This window comes from Sinohyriopsis cumingii, chromosome 1 (genome assembly GCF_028554795.1).
Source record: "Sinohyriopsis cumingii isolate HCF-2022 chromosome 1, ASM2855479v2, whole genome shotgun sequence".
NCBI lineage: Eukaryota > Metazoa > Mollusca > Bivalvia > Unionida > Unionidae > Sinohyriopsis > Sinohyriopsis cumingii.
The window spans coordinates 41,654,994-41,677,285 of NC_142961.1; the positions used below are offsets into that span (position 1 = coordinate 41,654,994).

General features: G+C 35.9%; 1 protein-coding gene across 1 annotated transcript in view; it reads left to right on the forward strand.

Moving 5' to 3' along the window:
• Window positions 1-661: 661 nt before the first annotated feature.
• LOC149806773 (uncharacterized) overlaps window positions 662-22,292 on the forward strand; it is a 133,627-nt gene continuing 111,996 nt past the window's right edge. Inside the window, exon 1 of the mRNA XM_089957341.1 lies at window positions 662-1,336. The gene's annotated coding sequence lies outside the window, so the exon portion shown is untranslated. The remainder of the gene's footprint in view (window positions 1,337-22,292) is intronic.

Genomic DNA, 22,292 nt, shown 5'->3' on the forward strand with positions numbered 1-22,292 from the left:
TTAATAATTTAGTATGCCTTCATCTATATTTGGTTAAAGTCATACATTTCTTGTGTTCTGGGGTGAAGAATTACGTTTTGAGACCATATATGCAATCGAACATTGTTAAGATACTTTAAGGAAAACTAAATTTTATGAAGCAGAGGTTAAAAATAGTTTTAGTCCTTTATACACTTTTCTCATAAGTGAGAAGGACAGTGTGAAAAAATCTGGCATGCTTGCAAGTTTGAAGAAAGAAGTGTGTCCATATGTTTATAATCCTAACAGATAGTCAGAGTGATAAATTGTTTAATCACAAGCCGATTATTCAATGATAAATACGCACTATTAATAATTATGGAAAAAATAACAGCTATGGTTACCATCTGTACAGAAACAATAGTACGAAAGAAAAATGCTTTGTGCACTTCAGGAATCCACTGCTAAATACCGCTAACATGTAATAGTGACACCTGGTTCTTGTCAAAGTCATTTTGTTCGTGTGAATGGCATAGATCAGGTCTCCACGCTTCTAGTACACAGGCCTATTGGATAGCAGCAAACAAACCTGTTTTCGTTCCATACTTGTTCTGCTTTTGTGTCAGGAATAAAAATCTAAGCAATCTCCACACGAACTGCACACTTAATGCACGTCAACTGAGCGATACAAACGATACAAATTACCGATGAAGGATCTGGTGGTAATCGTATTGTGTGATTAGAGCCTGTATTCGTGTTTGCGTTGTTAAGTTATCGACATTTTGTTTGGGAATCAAGCAACAAAACAGTATTTGTATTAGGAATAATGGTTATCAATTGATCCTTATCATCAATGTCATTAACGCCAGAAGCATCATTTCAGTGTCAGAATGAGGGCATACGCATATTGACATCCGCCGATAATCTCTGTGACAAAATACCTAGAATAGTGTATGTACATAATGCATACGAAACGACCAGTAATTTACCATGAATGTTTTCTTCGCAGAATGGGTCGATAAAATACGACGAGAAGTAGTATTGGAAAAGCAGCAGTACTCACATCAGTAGCGCGTTTGTTTGTCGTCTGCTTCATGTAATATAATGGTCAACAGTTATTGTAGTACGAAGGATGTAACGCTCTAGACGAGATGCATTTTAGGACAGAGCTGATGCCGTACAGCGTTCATAATATCCTGTAAAGAAAATAAGCTGTAATCCAACATTTAGCTCTAAGAATATATTTCTTATACCCAATATGGTTCTGAATTTCAGTGATTCGCTACTTCATGTCGACGTCAACATTTCGCAAAGACTAGAATTTAGTGAATGAAGCAGTGAACTGCTAAATGGCTAATGGGATAATTAACATATTCAGGTAGGTACATTCGATTGTACTCCAATTTGATATCTTACTGATAATTGCTTTATCGTTGCAACATAATTTTAGTAAGTATTATAAGAAACACAAGCTAAATAAGGTAATGAATGACGCAAATCTGCGTCTCTTTATCTCAGTGCATTGGCGATTATTACTGCAGTTTTCAGGAAATTTTGACGACACTGACAAAAATCGACCAACGACCAGTTACATGTATATCTCTAAAAACAAACCTTTTTGAACACTGACGGTATTTGATGAACGTGTCTCACACTAAACATATGTATATGCGTGATGTTTCTAGAGATATTGTATGATTTTGTGTCTTGTATCGTATAAGGATCTTGCATATCTATTTATCTATCCATATCATTTCATATTCATGTCCATTCAAACATAACTGACGACGGTTATATCAGTTATCTACAGTGTTTTCTAAACGTCCAACACACAGTAGATTATTTGTCCTGCAGTTATTATAATCTTGTTTTGACTCTCTAAGGTAACGAAATGGCAAAATATTAATCTGCATACAGTGAAACGAAAATGGAGCAAGAAAAAGTGATTCATAGTTTTTCTCCTTACGTCAATCAGAGGCATATAGCGTTCACAGGAAAACGCACCCATATTTACATGTGCTTTATATACTGTGTGAATGGAAATATATATCAAGATTTTATTCAAATCCACCTAGTAGTTTAAAATGTATCGCCGATTAGTTTTTAAATATTCCAATCGCTAGTCAGTGATACAAAACTGCATTGAGGAATGTATTTATCCATGTTCTCACCTGCGATTTTACCTACAGATAAACTCATATGAAGTTTTAAGTAAATGATGTTGCATTTCTATAGACATGAGCCGAGAAGATCTGTCTGGCTCAACTTTGTTAAAATCACCTGAAATATTTGATACACATTATGCTTTTAAACGGAACATTCACTCAAATTGCACACTTTTGCATTCGAACCCCGTGACACAGACACCTGAATCATCTGCTGCACACTCAGTGCTTAAATAAAACTGATTCAGGACATCATAAGCATTCCTGAATTCTACTTTAAACAAGATGTGATCCTATTTGTGAAATGTTGGGGTTCAATTTTCATTTAGAAATTCACCCCTTTGCCGAGCGGGACACCGTATAGTAGAACTTGAACAATGTCACTAACAATTATCGCTCTCAAAGGCAAAGAGCTTATTCTTATAGCAATATTCCGGACATCGGTAAAAATGCCGACTGACTAAACTAAAACAAGTAATTCAGCCTTTAAAAGGTGTTGAGCAGCAAAACGTCTATAAATATTTTTCTACACAATTTACATTTTAAAAATTCGGTTAGTAATATGCAGTTTGCTTTCCTTTATTTTGCACCATTACTTTTAGTTCATAGATTACTTTAGGAAGTTGAAGATATCGCTTTTTAAAACAAATGTGCGTATCTGTATCTAAAGGGTTATCAGTCGTCTACAAAGGTATAAAATACGGATTATTAATTGACTGCATTCACCGTAAAGACGGTACAGTATCAACAACTGAGTAGACGTTTTCAAGCAACGAAGCGTGGTTATATGATATCGTACAGGATGTTTTTAATATGTGATATTAACGAGACGAATATAAAAAAACATGGTACTAGCTGTGTGCAATACTGGCATAAGACTTTGTTAAATTAGCTGCTTAAATGTAAAGTTTCTGCATCAGTTTGAGGTTGTATATAGTGGGCAACTGCATAGACTTAACGTCGCATAGTGTGGTTACGTTGTACCTTCCTTTGATTTCTTGATATTATGCCATAATGAAGACAGGTTGTCTTTACGTTGTGTCTTTCCTTGATGTCTTACTGTGATGCCACAATGTGATAAACAATAGTTATGACATTCACTTATGATGCTAGCAAATACAATCGCTTTGTAACAGTACTTGATGTTATCTCACAGTGTACCATGCGATTAGTGTAGCATTGCGTCATGATGCCAGCATACATGAACTGCAAATATTTTATACAGCTGAGCCACCTTGCTTTACGACGTCACTCGATATTGCGTCAAAGTTTGACACAGTTGATAGTTTCATTTGGTGCTTATACTTCAAAAAGACCACGTAATGCTGACACATAAGAAGTCGAGAACACACAGTATAAGTTGCAAGAACATGCTGTGCAAGTGATGCAAAATTCGATGTATGTGATTGATCCTTAACTATTCGTTTTCAGTACATCTTCGTTAGCCAAGGTTCCGATGTGATAACCGTATCTACACCTTGGCGTTTCGAGCAGATATTTCCGTGCTTCGGACCTGTGAATTTCATTGGATGCGGCGGCAAGTCACCGCATCCAATCAAAATTAAGTTGTTCAAATTGAAAGCTGTTTCTATATGACCGAGACAAGGGGAACACAACTTGAATGGACTGATATATAAACAATTTTCCAGTGCCGGTCCGTGTTTGCACAAATACCTTTCACTCACACATAGCTGTAATGGCTTCCCAGTGGTACGTAGTCATACTGTCGATGTTAAACTTCGAAAGTATCCTTTTAAGGTCAATTGCCCCCACCTGTTTTGGTCGATGTACAATGTACCAAGCTATTGGTTAGACGACATTACATACTAAGGGAGGGAACTTATCAAACCCATAGATGTCGCTAAGACAAAGCACGAATATACATGTTCAATCCGCCAAGGTGAAGATAGGATTATTAAATCGGAACCTTGGCTAGCGTAGATGTTATAAGTATTGCTTACACTGCTTTAAAGTAAATTTAATTTCTACACACGTAATAGGAATCTTTAGCAGTGATCAATGTATATATGAAACTCCACACAGAACAAATCGGAGAATTGACTTGTGCATACCTCCTGAAGGGTGAACATCAACCAGAGTATACACTTGCCCTGTCCAATAGCAACACAACATACTCTTGTCGAGTGCATCGAGAGTCATCCTTGTTGGACGGAAGTATTCAGAAGGTTTTGGTTATGTACCACAACAAAAAAGTGTGAAATTCTAAACGAAACAGTTTATGCAGTAATTTTTACCCTACAATGTAATTAGTTTATAAGAGAAATCAGCATGTACAATGCTTTCTGATCCTTTACTTTAAGAAGTTTTATAAGAGAAAGCAGTTTGTATAATACATTTTGACCAAATGCATAAGAATTTTATATTGCTTATTTGACCCTTTGTATTTATTGTGTATATCTTACAACGAATTTTAAAGTTCTTGCGACCGCTTCGGTGGCCTAGTGGTTAGAGCGTCCGCCTCGGATGTGGGAGGTTGCCGGTTTGAACTCCAGCCGAGTCATACTAAAGACTTATCAAAATGATACTAACAGCTGCCTCGCTAGGCGCTCAGATTTAAGAGTTAGTGTTAGGACTGGTCGACTTGATGTCAGGACAATGTGACTGGGTGGGACATCATGCTACATGTCTGCGGAATGATGCCTTAGTGTTAGACATCACTATAAACTGCCAGAATGCAGTCATCGTAGCGATATGACTAAAATGGTATAAAGCTACGTTAAAAATTAAAAATCAAAATCTCTCTCTCTCTCTCACACACACACACACACACACACAAAAACACACACACACACACACACACACACACACACTAACATTGTTTTTTTTTTTGACAGTCTTTGTACATTTATTTGGAAGGGTTTATCTTCTTGGATCATTTATATGTTTTACATTTCCAGTTTCATATAATTTGTAATTGGCACTAAATCAGGATTGTGCTGTACATACATACATACATACATACATACATACAGATTAACACAAAACCTATATAGTGTTAAAAGTGTAGAATCCAACACTGTTGACATATATTCCCCTTTTTGTAAAAAGTAGATGGGAAGCACAAGTGGCTAACGTTCTCTGTGGAATATATTCATTACGTGTAGAAATTCGCTATTCAATCGGATGCTCTCTGTACATGCGATTTAAATATTCCCATGTAACCTCTAAAACGATGACACTTGGTTTCGAATGAAGAAGCTCGAATTTTATATGCAGTAAAGCATTAACCAGCCTGATTCCCCTCAAAGTTGTCATGAATAAGCTGAAACCCAATATCGATCGAGCGCCGCAGATTGCTCAAATACTATAATTCAATTGTCATTTGCAGACGACAACTTAGCTTCTCATTCAGTTCTTCGCGCCATGCCATGACGCCAGTTAGAGATGATTAAAACAAGGATTCGAACCAACATGCAGAGTTTTCATCGTCAAATCAATATTCGTTAATTTGTACATCGTTTGCCCAGACCACTCTCCGCTAAATATTGTTTACCAAAAAAGGTATCCGTTTTATTAACAGAGATTGTGCATTTTCTTTAGTGAATGAGTAGATTTGAAAGAAGGGGAACTAAAAGTTCCCCGGCATTTTTCTAATATACTGCCGACGCGGCGATACAGATAAATTATTAAGAGCAAAATCGTCTTCTTATTGGGATTGTTGCAATTTCTTCTGATTAATGCGCCTTTTGAATGTTTAATTATAAGTATTATTATCAGGCGCAGTAAAGTTATTGATGGATATGAATGTGAACCTTGGCGCCTTATAAAACCGTCGTAACACTTTACAATATATGGAAAAGATACAAGATTAATCTTCAGACATTTGTGAGCTTTATATAGGGATGGAAAAAAAGATGGAAAATCTGTCATAGTATTGATCCACATAAAGACGACAATTTCTTTAAAATGATAGCATGGTTTCATTGTTGCCTTATACCTTCATTTTAACATTTGACCTCAGTATAAAGGACATATGTTCTTAATGGTTACCTTTGCGATTTCTCTACGATATGGACAGGTTTCAAACGTATAGCCCTCCACCCCAAATGACCGCTCCGGTGGCCTAGTGGTTAGAGTATCCGCCCCAGATGCTTGAGTTCGTGGGTTCGATCCCAGGTCTAGTCATACCAAAAACTTACAAAAATGGTAATAACAGCTGCCTTGCTTGGCGCTCAGCATTAAGAGGTTAGTGTTAGGACTGGCTGGCCTGGTGTCAGGATAATGTGACTGGGTGGGACATCATGCTACATGTCTGCGGTATGATGCCCCAGTGCTAGACATCACTATAAACTGCCACATTGCAGACATCATAAAGATATGACTGAAAAATAGTTAAAGCTACGCTAAAAATCCAAATCACATCACATTAACCCTAAATAGAATGTGCAACATTTAAACTGCCCCACACGTTAAATTCTCTGTTGGTTTCGAATCCAAACTCGAAGTACCTTGATTCTTGTCGATTACTATTTTTAATATTGATGTGCCTTGATATGTGTCGTCATCAATTCAACCACGATACTTAGCGGCTGTTTGCGGCTTGTTTTCAATATATATAGCCTCATATCAACAGCTATCGTCTTCATCACTTGCAGAACATCAATATGGCATTGTATCTTTGCAGATTTTTTACACTGAGTTTTATTGATCCAAATTATTCAAGAAGTAGTGCGAAGGATGAAAAATATGAAAAGCGGTCTGGAGCTGTACGATTTCAAAGTCATTTTTGTGACGGTATTACACCGCGGTTGTCTAATTGCATAAGAATTTCAGAACGCAATAACATTGAAAAACGTAATGCTCCCCCGTCAATGCAAGATATTTTATTTCCACGAACTTTATTGCAAATTAGCGTATTTATGTTGATTCATATCAACTACAATGCATCAACTTTCTTTAAATGTATTTTTGTCTAGTAGCTTCACAGCATGGGCACAGATATATTATAAAATTTTAATCCCTCAGGATATGAGGTTCAGGGAAAATGTAAAGCATATTGAAAAAATATAATGCCTTGCAGCTTTATTTTATGTATTAAATAAGGCTTGTTAAAAAAATGCATCCTTTCTATTTGTAATGGAAGGGTAAATGATTGCTCCTTGAGATATCAGATATGAATTAAATTCTAAGGATCAAATATATTAAGTATCAGAGCCACATGCGAACCTCAATATTAGTGAATAATTTACCATGCTACGCGATGTAAAACCCAGTCTTTAAGGAAAACTGTAGCACACAGAACTGAGATATATACATAAACCATGTGTGCATTTTGTTTTCAGTTGGCTAAAAGAACAAGTTTGATATGGCTGAGGGATTTGGCGAGGCCTTTTAAACAGTAACAAGAAAAGAGTGAAGACAACAACCTTTGCAAATTTAACAAATAATTTATTTCTCTAGAAAACAAAGTAAAAATGAGAAAAAAAAACTTAGGCTTCTACGAATCAAATCCGAAAGTAAACCAAGAATAATCCAAGAATTAAAAAAAGAAGTCCTAGTAATAAAAAGTCCCAATGAAACAGATCGAATCCCGATGAAATATAAAATGGAAGGTGATGACTGATCAAGGTAGTACTGATGTGTCAACAGTTCTTTGTTGAATCCCAGAAAATAATATTCCAGTGTTTTAATTCTGTGTAAATTTCTATAACTGTCCTTGTACAAGAATTAATTTGGAGCACAAGTATTTCCAGGGAAAAATAATCCGTTAGAATCCAAATAATTTGAAGAAAACAAAATAATTAGCCCCAAAAAGCTGGTCACATCTTAAAACACGTTGACTTCTCAAGTGTTATGGCAATAAAGACTAGTGTTTCTCAATACTGTAGCACATAGAACTGCGATATATACATAAACCATGTGCGTATTTCTAACCACGGCGCAAAACAGATGCCCGGATGTGGGTCAGTCCACTGTGAAAAAACCCAGTTTGAAACAATTGTTACATGTTATTTGTCACCTACTCCAAGTATGGCCTCGATTTCACTTTAAACGTTGTTTACGTCAACTCTTACAGATTCTGAATCAAGGTCAGGAACTAGGTCAACATTAGATACAATGTTTCTATTAGGCGTTTAGGAGAACAGTCAGGTCAAACTGAATTTCTGAAAAATGTCAAAATCCAGTAATTAAAGCTACATTACAGTAGCATGTAATGGAATTATTTTTTTAAAAAACTAGCCAACAAACAATTAAATTAAATCACAAATAAATTAAATCAAATATGCATAACACTTCTCCATATTAATAATTCAGACAGAACTAAAGTGCCTCCATTAACCTAACAAAAAGCTCTGGGACATTTGTGTTTCCCCAGACATTTGACTCGAAAGTCAACCGCTAAATAGCTTTTAAGGCATATCTGATTTGAACGAAACGCAATATGGACTTCCAAAATTAAACCATTGTAAAAAAAAATGTACATAACAGAGATTGACATTTGGTATCAACTTCTTGTCAACATAGCAAGAGAACTCATTAGACGTCATATTGACTCCTTGAACTGAAATCGTATAACCGTACTTTGAGACCGGGTCACCATTAGGAAAAACAACGGTTTTGTTTTGGCAAACAACCAACTGAAATCATTATGTGCGTTTTGAGCAAAACTTAAAATTCGATTGAAGAAAAAAAACAACAACAACTCTGAGGAGAGACAGCAAGCAAGAAACCAGAGGAAGTGCAGAGAGTAAGATTGAATCCGTTAAATTGTATTTTAAGAAAGTAGCGGTAGAAACTGGAACAAACCCAGACCTATACAGAATACGTCGGAGATATATAATTAAGGTTGGTTTTTAATTATCAGCAGGAAAAATAATTTATTTTTTATCTGTTGAAAAAAGCGTACAATATTTATGATCCATCGAAACATTTCTTTTGGAAACAATGGGTATTTTTTTTTTAATTACACCTCATATTCTTCGAACATTGTCTTTCACATCCTCCTGAAATTTCTTATTAGTGCCATTAATGACTTCTTCACCCACCCCGATTCTTGGTTATACCACTGTCACATAAACATATTGAAGTCAGTTTCATTCTAGTCAGGTACGGATAATATTGAATATAGACGATAATGCACAACCAGAAAATGTCTTGAGATATAATAACTATATACAACACAAAGCAGTTTAAACTCATTTTTGCTACGTCATTTGGTATAAATTATGTCTGTACGGTTTATTGAACGTTAAATAGGATTTTACAAACGGCGCATGTAATAGGGTTAAATAATAATTCATACATTGTGAGGAAAACGACTCAGTGTACGTCTTACTCTTAGGTCAAGTGCATATGTAAGACGGTTTGTAATCCGTCCTACGATGTGTAACAGGTATTAAAATGCCTGTACATTTATCCTGGGAGCGTTGAATTTGATCTACATCTGTGCTACTTATTTTGCAAATATCTCATCCCCAGAATAAGCTGTCACGCCTTTCTGTTAAAATTGGAGATAACAATAAACGTTAATAAAGCCACAAAGAAACGGGAAACGCTCCCTTCCCTGTGGGATTTTCTATTTTTTTATTCTGGTTTCTTTCCATTTTCAAATGGCATTGCGAAATTGCAGGATAAAAACAGTGTCGCCATAGCCTGATTCAAATCGAACAGGTTAATATGGTACACCCTTTTCCACATAGAAACCAACTATTTGTTTACTCATTTCATGTATTCTATTTCGGTGTGCTCATCTGGCGGGCGTATACTTTAATTGCTTTATTGTATCACACAGATTGTTGATAAAGAATGAAGCTATACGTTCATACGAGAAGCATATGAATTGTTAAAGAATGTATTGAAATAAACATCAAATGGATTCTTCAGTAGGTAGGGGTTTTTCAATCATCTCCCGTAGATGACGTCAAACAATGATAACTGGTAAAACCTAGCGTGCAGATACATGATTGTTACATGTATCTTCTGTAAATAAGTGAGATTTAGATTTTCATTATTGCTGTAGAAACAAAAGTCTGGTCATTTTAATCTAATGTTGATAACTAAAGTCCTCAGAAATGGCTCGGTCAAGAAAAAATTTAATCCATCCAGTTTCGATTCTTGGATTGTAGCTTCATGTCATTGAGTGTTAAAAGAAGTAGAAGCCACGAACATGACATTAAAGATTGCACCAGCTTCTCTGAGTTCATATCTTCACACACTAAACAAATAAAAACTACAAAAGCAGTAGGTGTAGCTTGTAGAACGTGTTTCTAAGCATCAAATCGTGGTTTTCTATTAGATCGTCGTGGGTTATTTGAGCAACGATTGGAAACTCGAGTTTGCAACAAGGGGAGATAAACATATTTCCATTCCCTCGTTGAAATCTACAAAATAACGGTAGGCACACTAATTCCAGCGACACTTATTCCAATCACAGCAACCCGTTGGAATAATTGGAACGTCATCCTTTGACATGTAGTGACTTTTTGGTGTCAAGAATCATCCAACTATAAATAATCAATTTGATTTGACATTACCTAGAGACATTTGGCTGGGTGTATTTCTCACCAACATAATGTGTTGTTTCAGGGCATAATTACCTCGAGCCATACAAATGGATCAAAAAGCTCATTGCTGCTTATCAATTATTTTTTGTCGTTGAAATACTCAAGGAACAAATACAAGGACGATTGGACAAAAATGACCCCATCCTTTACGAAACAAGAAAACACCCCCCCTCCACAAACAAAACAACAAACAATAAAACCAAACAATAAACAACCAAAATATCTCAAAAAAGAGATAACCAAGCGCCTCAGATCAAATACCTGTCGCGTAACAATTTCTGCAAGATATTATTTTTATTGCTCGATATCGCTTCAATAACTTAACAACTATTTTCAGCGATCAGTTTGGCAAAGCACACGATAAAACCAGCAAGCCTATACTGATTTAATACTATTAACCTTCTCATAGTCTCAAACTGGATTTTTCCGATAGCAATATGCTTGCTCCTTTACTATTTATCCCGTTGTGTTTACAATTCAGCACAGACTCGAACCAAAGACATCAACAGCAAGACTATTCAATACCAAATCGAACTTAGTGAACGGCTCAGTTTGATCTTTGCATCTTCCAGTCAGTAAATCCTAATTTGACAGTTTGAATATTGATATTACAGAAAACCTTCGACGAAACATGATATCCTTTAAAGAAAGAGACATGATGGAACTACATATTCGCAAAGAATTCACGACTGAGTGGCAACTGATGTATCCTGTGCACACCACAGACGAGCGTCTCGACAACAGGGACATTGTTCAGGAGATCTGCTGAAACTAATTTTTCGTACGACGGCACCCTTATTGAAATATATGGGCACTCGAAGACTGCATGCTTTAACAGATGCTGCCCTGACTCGAGGAAAAGAATTTCCCCAAAACGTGCTTATCTACCAACGAAGTATCAAAGAAGAGTTACTAAAAATGCGTTCATCCTAACGGAAAAAAGAACTTTCTGCTTGCTGAAACGCGCCTATAAATTCATTTAACACTTCTATATGCACCATTGATTCATCCTTCACGCAACAGCAAGTATAATGTGAAAACCATTCGGACCTAACAAATACTAGCAAAACAAGGATAAGAAGAGAAGAACCATCATAGATTTTGACGTGTGTCATTAAATAAAACTCAAACCAAAGGTAAATACATAAAAAATTAAAGATAATGATACACTGATATACTTGCTATTCTTCCAATATCGAACTTGATCTATTCACCATGCTTCTGACGATGATGTCGATGCAAGAAACACCGTGGGTAAAATTTTATCCCCTGACTGATACAGATCGCATCTAAGTCAGATGAAGTCTTACCCAAAGCTGGAAACGTCATCAGCCAGGCTATGACGACAACTATTCAAAGATCTCATACGTCTCTGGACTCCAATCCAAAATCAAAGATCGCGTCTTGTAGGGTCAACTGCCTAAATGTTTATTAATTGACATCGTGAGCACTGCTGTCCTAAATGGAGCATGATCAAACCCCATTCCACTTCCATCACTTCAACGTGATAGAGGTCATCCAAGAGGGTTGAGCGTTGTGTACCGAGCCCTTTGAACCTAACTTTGCCCAGAACAATTACAAGCGATCTTTCTTGACTCTGTTTGAAGCCATAAAATAAAATAGCACACTCCTTGAAAACACAGGCGTGTGTATATTTCCAACTGTATTTATCGTAGTATGGAGTGAATTAGTTCTACATGCCTGTAAGTACATCTATAATATCAAGCGATGCACGAGAGATACCATTTGTGGCAAAGATGCAGTCGGATTGTGGAGATGTAGAAATTAAATGTGTTGGAGATGGAAATATCGTGGAAAGAGTTATAACTATCCTTGCACAAGATTATTTTGATATAGGTTTGCGTGAGTAAAATAATATATCAAAATCATTATAATTTAAAAGTATAAAACATGCTTCTTCAGATAAGAAGGCGTAACTCAAATGAAACCCTAGACGTAACATGCTCCTCATCGACCTTATGCCTTCTAATTCACGCATTATTAATATATCGAGCACATGTTCATCATCAACCTCGTGCCTTTTAATCCACGCATTATTAATGTATAAAACACACGCTCCTATCAACCTCATGTGTTCTAAGTCACGCATTATAAATGAACACATTTATTTGAAAGCCATATACATTTCATAACTTTTTAAAATATATTTTAACCGAATTTTAAGGATTACTTTATCTCTGCATAAAAATACAAACTACAGATAGCTTTCTTTCCAATGTATAGTTAGATTATGTTGAAATCTCATCATATATAGAGAAGGCATATCATCGTAATTACTTTCTGTTCTGTAAACTATGATGTATAATTCTTTTCATTAACAGGCAATACATCTAGGTTAAGCGGACATTAAACTAATTAAAATTTATTTGTAAGTCCCTCTGTGCATCTGTGCAAAAGATTGCAAATGCTCCTGCATTCGCTTTTTTAAAATAACTATTTGAGTTTTAAAAACTCCTGTAAAATTTTATTCTGACGATGTCTCTGATTAGCTTAGTGTAAAGCACATGTGGCCTGTAGTTTCTACAGTAATCAACCAGCACGTCTCAGTATAAATGTACTACCATACTTGCCCAACTTTTCACCCAGGACAAAGGTGATATGTTTTTATGCCTGAATAAGGTATCTGCAAAGAGGAGTTTTCAGTTTGACAGGTTACCAAACGTGCGTTTTGGTCACGTGTGCAAGAAGGGCATGAAACCAAAGTATGTCTAAAATTTAAACGAATGGAGACATCCAAAATAAGACTCAATGTATTGTCTCTAACTATTAAGGCCATTTAACGACAAGGTCACTTATTGTGAAGGTCAAAAGGAGTTGTCATTCAAGTGAATGAAAAGCTTCAATGTTAACAGTAGGTGTAAAAGGCAAGCTATGAAACCAGGTACAGACGATGCACTGAGATCGCCTGCGCACCTTTAAACAAAGAAGGAAATGCAAATAACTACAACTATATTGATGGAAAACAAATGCACTAAATAAATTCGCTACAAAACTGAGATAGACGCAGAACTTGGCAAAATGGTAAATGAAGGATAAAACATAGATGACAGCGATGAACTTTTGTTGATAGCAGAGCGTTTTACTTGCCAAGGGAAATACACATGAAGTTGCATGGCTCCGCAGACAGATGTACATTCGAATCTGATACAAACGCAAAACTTATCAAAGGTGTATTGGGCTGACTGATGACTGGGAAAACGGGCGGAAAACAATATTTCCCTTTTTCATGGGCGGGAGCATAGGACTTCTAAGAACCGATACGAATGGCATCACTTTTGAACTCTACGTATGCGCTAGTGTCTCAAGGCTCATGCTAGTGAAGAAAGTAAATACTATTTAGCTAAAATTCTTCTGACTAGAAAATATATAAATAAAAAAGTTACCACTAATATTTTTATTGTCCACCATAATAAAAAGGTGTGAATTTAGTGTACAATGTAGACTGCCTAGTCTTTCCAAGGTAGTAAATTTGTAAAATATTCGCAGAAATGCTCAAGTCGTCATGATATCGCTAACGTTCAACTTTAAATCCACTTTGATCTTAATGACCAAGAATGCCGATTCTAAACTGTTCAAAAGACCCATTCGTGCGGATTCTTAAGTCTTCAAAACGAGCCATTCAGATATTCTTTGTTAATTAAGGGTCATAAATCTGTCAAGATATAGTCAAGATCTTCAGATCGTCGAACTCATTGTCTAGAAGAATAGTTGTACAAAAAGTCTGGTTGAAAAATTATATAGAATAAATTGCCGATGGATAGTTCACATGCCATTCAAATGCCTACTATAATTCTGTCAAGATCGATAATTTCATGAGGAGACAACACATCTTCTGATTATCATAGTTAGAAGAGAAAAAGTCAAAACATAGCTCCATGGCAAGTTTGAAAGAAATAAAATATGACTATATCTATATTTTACCATCTAAATAGATCAAGGGCCATAATTCTCTAAGTATGATAAAAAAAATTGAAGATCATTAAACTTCATCAGAGACCTAGAAATGATGAAACTTTACAGCATATTTGGTTGGAATTAAACAGCGTGAATGTGGAAGTGTTCAGAGTGCCCGTTTTAAGTCGATCAAAGGTGATGGGTCTGTAAAACATTATCCGAATCATCACGTCATCGAACGCATCTGATATCTTAAGCTGGAGCTTCGTAGCAATGCTTGATTGAAATCAATCAAAATAATGTAAACTTCTCATGTTTTTAACCTGACTGTCGCCAGGTCGACCCAACTACTGTCAGTTTGTTGGCGTTTTAAATCGAACGGGAGTTTCTTTGGCAACACGGTCGCCATATTTCTATCAACCAGTCTATGTTTTCAAGCAACATATGTAATATGGGTCGCTGTCTTTGATAATCTTAATAATTTCCGTAAATGTTCGAGTGACATCTCTTTGAACACATGCATACAGGAGTTACTTTTAATTATTTGTTCAATTAGTATTTTGAAATATTCGAACTAGACATTGCAAATATTTAACGCAGACGGCACGTTTTTTATATACACTGAAATGGACTATTCTAGAAAACAGAGGGAAAGTAGTCTGCCTGCTTGTTTACAACTGGATCTACCATTGGCTCTGATATGCCAATACGTCGACAGCGTTAGGGACCCATTGGGGATAATCAGGATAGAAATTATAAATCAATGAATGACATGGCTACGTTTTGTGATTTTTTTATATCCTTGATACTTTTCGATTTTATAATAGATGAATAAGCTTACTAGATTTTAGTAATTATTTCTTTGATGGCGGGGGAAAGGTATTTGGAAGATATTTTCTTACTACGCGTTTAGTTCTTTGTGATAGCAACAGATCATTCTTTTAGGTGTTTGCATCGTATTTTGTGGTGCATGTTGTAAAGTACTGATCTTCGGCTTGGAAATGCTTACTCATGAGTCATACAAACGTGAACAAAGAAAACAATGCAGATGTGAAATTAGAGTTTCAGTATGTGTGTGGTCAAAATAGAGATTAGACGAAATATATTGTTGTATTTGCTATTTTAAAAACCCTTCAGTTTAAAACAGCTGTTGGCTTGAGGTCCTGGGGAATAGGGGAAACTGCAACCTTAAGCCAGGTTCACATAGACGTTGTTTGAATCCCCCTTGGTAGTGATACCTACATGTGTGTTTCACCATTTTTATTACGACTTAAACCAACATTAACTGCTGGAGCGGACGCGCATACTCTAGACGCAATCTGTAGCACAAAACAAACCAGTACGTTCATCACATCAATACAAAAAAAAATTACATTAGCTTTAATTCGTAATCAGAAACATATAAACATATTTATTACCTAGAGGAGACTTAATTTCGAAAGATATTGAATTGAATCAAAGGTGCACAAACCATATATATTCCCCTACACGGTAGTGAAAGAATAAAAAGATAGCACATACCATATTCAGGTGCAAACATTCGAGATATATATATAAATATATAAATATTTTGCTAATGATGTTGACTTTTCATGACATAAATATTTAATGATTAATAATCACAATGATGAGTCTCTCGGTTGAATAATAGCACTTAATCAAGGTATAATGAACGCAAAAAAGAAGTGTTGTGTATTTTCTACATATCAACACCCATAAAGAGGTGTGTGTGTGTGTGATTTTGATTTTTAACGTAGCTTTAACAATTTTTCAGTCATATCGCTACGATGTCTGCAGTGTGGCAGTTTATAGTGATGTCTAGCACTGAGGCATCATGCCCCAGACATGTAGCATGATGTCCCACCCAGTCACATTATCCTGACACCAGGCCGACCATTCCTAACACTACCCTCTTAATGCTGAGCGCCAAGCGAGGAAGCTGTTAGTTCCATTTTTGTAAGTCTTTGGTATGACTAGGCCAGGGATCTAACCCACGACCTTCCGCATCCGAGCGGGACGCTCTAACCACCAGGCCACCGGAGCGGTCCCCATTAGGAGGAGATTTGAGTATGCCCTGATAAATAAATTTTAATTAAGATACAATTTTCTTGCTTCACTTGCTGTTTAGAGCAACCAAGCCTGTTTACATTGTACCATCAATTTATAACTGTACAAAGGATGGGCTGATGGCGCATGCTATGTGAGATTTTACGAGTGATGTCATCGTGGTAATCGCATTGTCATGCATACCCGCGGTACAGCTAATTTCCGCGCCATTTTGCTGCTGTGTAAAGTGTCGGAAGACTCATCAAGTAACGCAAATAAACAAGTGTGCCCGGGTTATAGTGTCATTAAAATCATAATCGATCACAAACACAGCAATCACTGACTTAATGTCAAGTTGGTCCAATCGTGAAGATTTAAGCTTATGAGTGATACAATATATTGACAGTGTTCATTCATGCCCGACTGGGAAAATGTTTGGATGGAATGTGTACACGAAACGGCTTGGGATTTTAGGTCGAATCGATGCAAACAGTACATATCATTAAACACTGCACTGACTTATAACGGATACAGCGATATTCTGGGCCAATAATGTGGTTCTTTGCCTAACAGAATGATCATTCGTGCATGTTGGGAATTATCCATTGATCTACGACTAACAGGTAATTTACTGCAGACATAAAGATGAAAATAGAAAGGATTAAATTAGCTTTTCTATACCTTCTGCTTTTACACAGAAATGTACCTGTAACAAAAATATTTAAAGTATATATTTTAAATGTTCTGCGTTTCAAACCCTCTGGAATAAACTTTCTTAATTTTGCTTAACGAAAATATATCCACTTATCTTTAGAGAAGCTTAGTCTTCAAACACCGCGTTTTTTGCATGGGTTATTATTATATTTTTGTTTATAATATTATTGACTGAAATATGGAGAGTGAAACCTTTGTCCTATGCCTAAGTCCTTTAATGTCCATACAAGCTTTTTGTGAAATCAGTCTAGTAATATTATATCCTAGAAACGACATCATGTGTGCTCAGATTGAGTCATTGATTTCACATGAAACCTTTTGTTTCCTTCTCGGTAGAGACAAAACATAATTTCCCTGGTGCTTCTGTCATGTCATGAGTAATTTAATTGATTAAAAGGTTCAAACAGACCGATTTACTGTATTTTATCGCTAGATTGTGCAGGGAATAAGCAAATTATTTACGCAAACACAACTAGTCGTGTGGCACGTACGGATCTTTGTTATTCATATACCTCTTAATTTAGGGGTATCTATCTGGATGACCTGAATATTTTATAATGATCTTATCCTGAAGAGAAAAAAAAATCATAATTCAAACAGTCACTGTTATCGTGGCAATTATTAATTTAAACCGCTATAACTACAATTACTGATACTACTATTACTACTACTACTACTACAGGTATTTTTATATGGTACGGTCAAGTTAGTACTGTCTTTTCTTTAACGACCACATGTAGTTATTCTGCAGCACCGTTCATGAAAATCTTACTCGTATACAAAGGAACAAATAATCCATACGAGGGGTATTATAAAAGTTCTAAAGGTGAGTTCTCTGCAAAGTTCTATATTAGTGACCAGTACGCCAGTGCTTCCCTTCAAAGTATTCCCCATCCACCTCTAAACACTTTCTCAGTCTGATTATCCAATTAATAAGTACCATTTTGTATTCACTTTTGGTATGTTATTAGTACAATCGAATACTGTACATCCATGTGCATGGTGGCCTACAGATAGACTACCCTTTCATAAAAGGATTCATCTAAAATTCTCTTGGAGCTAAATCAGATCTGTGCGGAGGCCATGTCAACGTTTGGATGCTGTGCTCTTTCAGGAAGTCTGTCACGAATCCCGATTTATGCGCCAGTCCTTCGGTGCGCATACAGGTGGTTCCGTAGTGTTTCACAACTGATGTCAACACTTTGGAGGGAAAATAATGAGCAATAGCATGAGCGAAATCAGGCAGAGAAACCTTGATGACTAGCCTTTTGCATTGAATAATAATGGGTGTAAACCGCTCTTTGACAGTTCGACTACGCCAAACAATTTGTGGTCTGTGCTAGTTTTCTCAGAACCAAACTTTATTATGTTCGGTGCATCATGCAAATAATGTACAGCGACTGAGTACTTCACTAGGATGGAGGATGCTAGATCTCTCCGCGATCGGAACATAACTCTCCAATTTCCACCAGGTCGTGAAATAACCGTGGTGGTAGTTGTAGAATACATCGACTTGACGTGTTTGGTGATTTGCCTCTGTCGGAGTGCACTACTTGTGCTACAACAGCATCCGAGGTTTCTTTTTCAACTTGAGGGAAAACACCCAGGATGTTCCGACTGAATCTCTCTGCATTCGCAACTTGGAGGTCAATGATACAGGCCATATGTCGATAGCTGCCATTCAGACTAATCTGGCTATTTTTGAAACAAGGATTGGACCTAGATGTTTCGAATAATCAAGCTATTATTTTCCATGTATTACTTCTCAGTCAGTCCGACAGTCAATCGAATCATAGAAATAGCAAAGATGATGCAAATAGACTGGATTTCTTTTTGTGGAAAAATTTCTTATGAACTAAAAGTATTATCTTTCTGTAAATTATTGCGCCGGCATACACTCGCGGCACAATTTTGTCTCGCAGAAATAATCGAGGTAGCCCTGAATAAATCTCTACAGTCAAGAGTAATGGAAGTGTGACGCAGTTGTCAGAGTAAGGTACATTTTCGTACGTGCACTTTAGTGGAAATTATGTGTTTTACAAGTGTGCATCAGATATATATGGAGCCAAAACTAGACAGCTTTTAAAACTATATTTTGAATGGAGCTTGTGGGAAAAGGGAATACAAACTTTAATTTTCCGGTAACGATGAAATTAAGATGTACATTTTAGGAACCATGTGCTTAAAAAGTGCACATTTTATGTAAAATTTTATAACAAAATGGATTCAAAAGAACAAGTGAGCATGGCTGATATTATTTTAAAGGTGGCTTCAAATGGTATCGCAAGTGATACCCGATGCTGAATCTAAATATATCTTGCAGCAAACAGTCTGACAATGAATAAATAAGCTCGTCTTGCAAGGACGCTTATAGTTGTATACAAGTCTCCCATCCGTTAACGCTGTCAACATGGATTCTGCTCACCCGCTAACGGCCATGGCGCTCGTAATGTTTATTTCTGTGGTTTCCCCACGCAGGAGCTTTTAGGTTCGAAATTTCTAGCTATTTCGGGTCATTCTCTAGTTTAGCAATCTTCTTTGAACGTTTCATTTCGTCTTATAAAAGTTCTCCTTTTTTATAAACTATCTTTTGTGTGAATTTCAAACATACTGTTGAGGATAACGGATAAAATTACGTGTTGAAATAATTCAATTTTACACAACATCCCACCCCCACCCCGCCTCTTTATCCATGTTTGAATCATTTTGTCTTAATACAGCACTGGATACAACTGGCGATGTAATTTGACACCAAATAGTGGCAACAATAGAGCACTTCTCCACCATCCCCATCACCCAACCCTCGCCATTAGAGGCTACCTCATCCTTTGATAGGTATGCAACATATTAAGCAATATAAAAAGTACGTGCATACTAATGTATAGACAAGACTGGCAAGTAAGTACTTGTCAGAGGTGGGAATCCCGAATCTCACAACAAATTATAACTGCTATAATATACGTGTCAGCGTGTGGGATTTCCCAATCTCACAACAAACTCCAAATATTCTAATATACGTGTTAACGGTGTGTTTTTCGGTCTCACAACAAACGTAGAACTCTATAATAGACGTGTCAGTGATGTAATTTACCATCACACAACAAAGTCAGAATCCTATAATATACCTTTTTCTCATAAATAATTTCTCTTCAGTCGCTTTGTATTCATTATTTAATCACTATAAACTAAATCCAGTTTCCCGATCGATTCTTCAGAAAATTTCATTTTCGTATAGCCTCCACATATAGCACCGATCATCATCGTCACTTTTGTAATGTACGTTGTTCATTTATTGTACAGAATGACTCATAACTGTCTTCGTATTTGTATTCATTAAAAAGCGCAAAAATGACTGTGAATCAATATCGTTTTGACACAATCCTCCAAAGTGCAGGACGGTGTTAGATGTCATATGTCATGTTTATTTTAGAAATACATCAAGAATACCATAGGTTTTGTTGCTTTTAGCTCTGGTTGTAGGTAGTGTAAATAAGGTATCAGATAGTAAAGTGGTTGAATAATTGATGATGAAAATGATTTTTCAACAGAACCGGCTTTTCTAAAATGTCAAATATAATGATTAATCGAAAAGTAAATACAGTTAAATTAGGAATTTGCCGAATATGTTGTAATTTTCCCGCCCTTGTGTTAGTAATACAATAATTACACCCCCTCCCCTTTTTCCGTTCATAGTCAATTGACGGCCATGTTGGTATTCAGATCGCAAGGACTAATTATTGCCATTTCATGTCCATATTTGAACAACAAGAATTATTTATTATCATGTTGATATTGAAATGTCGATGTTCATGTCACAATGACTAATCTTTGTCATGTCATGTCGAGATTAAAATCATAAAGTCTAATTACTGTCATGTCATACCGCTATTCAGATCACCAAGACTAATTCTTGTCATATCATGTCGATGTCCAAATTACAAGGACTAATTATTATTATGTCATGTCGATATTCAAATCACAAGTTACTATTTTCTGTTATGTCATGTCGATATTTAAGTCGCAAGGACTAATTAATGCCATGTAATGTCGACATTCAAATTATAATGACTAATTTAATACCATGTCGATATCACATGGATTAATTAATGTCATGTTTTTGTGATATTCAAAACACAAGGACTAGTTATTGTCATGTCATGGCGATATTCAGTTCACAAGGACTACTTATGGTGATGACGATATTGAGATAAACTGACCAAATATCGCAATACCATGTCTATATTCAAATCAGAAAGACTAATTATTGTCATGTCAGTATTCAAATCAAAGGGACCAAATATCACAATTCCATGTCCATATTTAAATCAGGAAGGCTAATTACTTTCATGTCGATTTTCAGATCAATGAGACCAAATATATCAATGTCATGTTGATGTTTGAATCATAAGGGCTAATAATTATCATGAAATGTTAGTTTTCTAGTCACAAGGACTAATTGGTATCATGTCATGTTGATACATAAATCACAAGCACTAACGATTATCATGTCATGGAGATATTAAAGTGATAAGAACGGGTTATTATCATGTCATGGAGATATTAAAATGATAAGGACGGATTATTGTCATGCCATATAGATATTAAAATCATAAGGACTAATTATTGTCTTTTCATGTTCATATTCAAGTAGAAGGATTAACAATTGTTAAGAAAGGTACAAATGTTTAATTTAAGGAAATTATTAATAATTAAATTATAAAGGTAAATAATAAGCTATAAATATTCACTGAAATAATGAGCTGGTATAGATTATTTTATATTGTGTTATAACACAAATTATCTTATTTCATAAAAGTGACCATCTTGCATTCCTTGATTCAGTGAATGCATTAGCTTTATTGTTTCCTAAGCAGACTGTATTGATTCCTGATGCATTCTGACTTTAAGATTAACTCGGATTAAAGTGTAAGACGTCATTGTATAGCCAGAGAACTTGACAGGTTTCAAA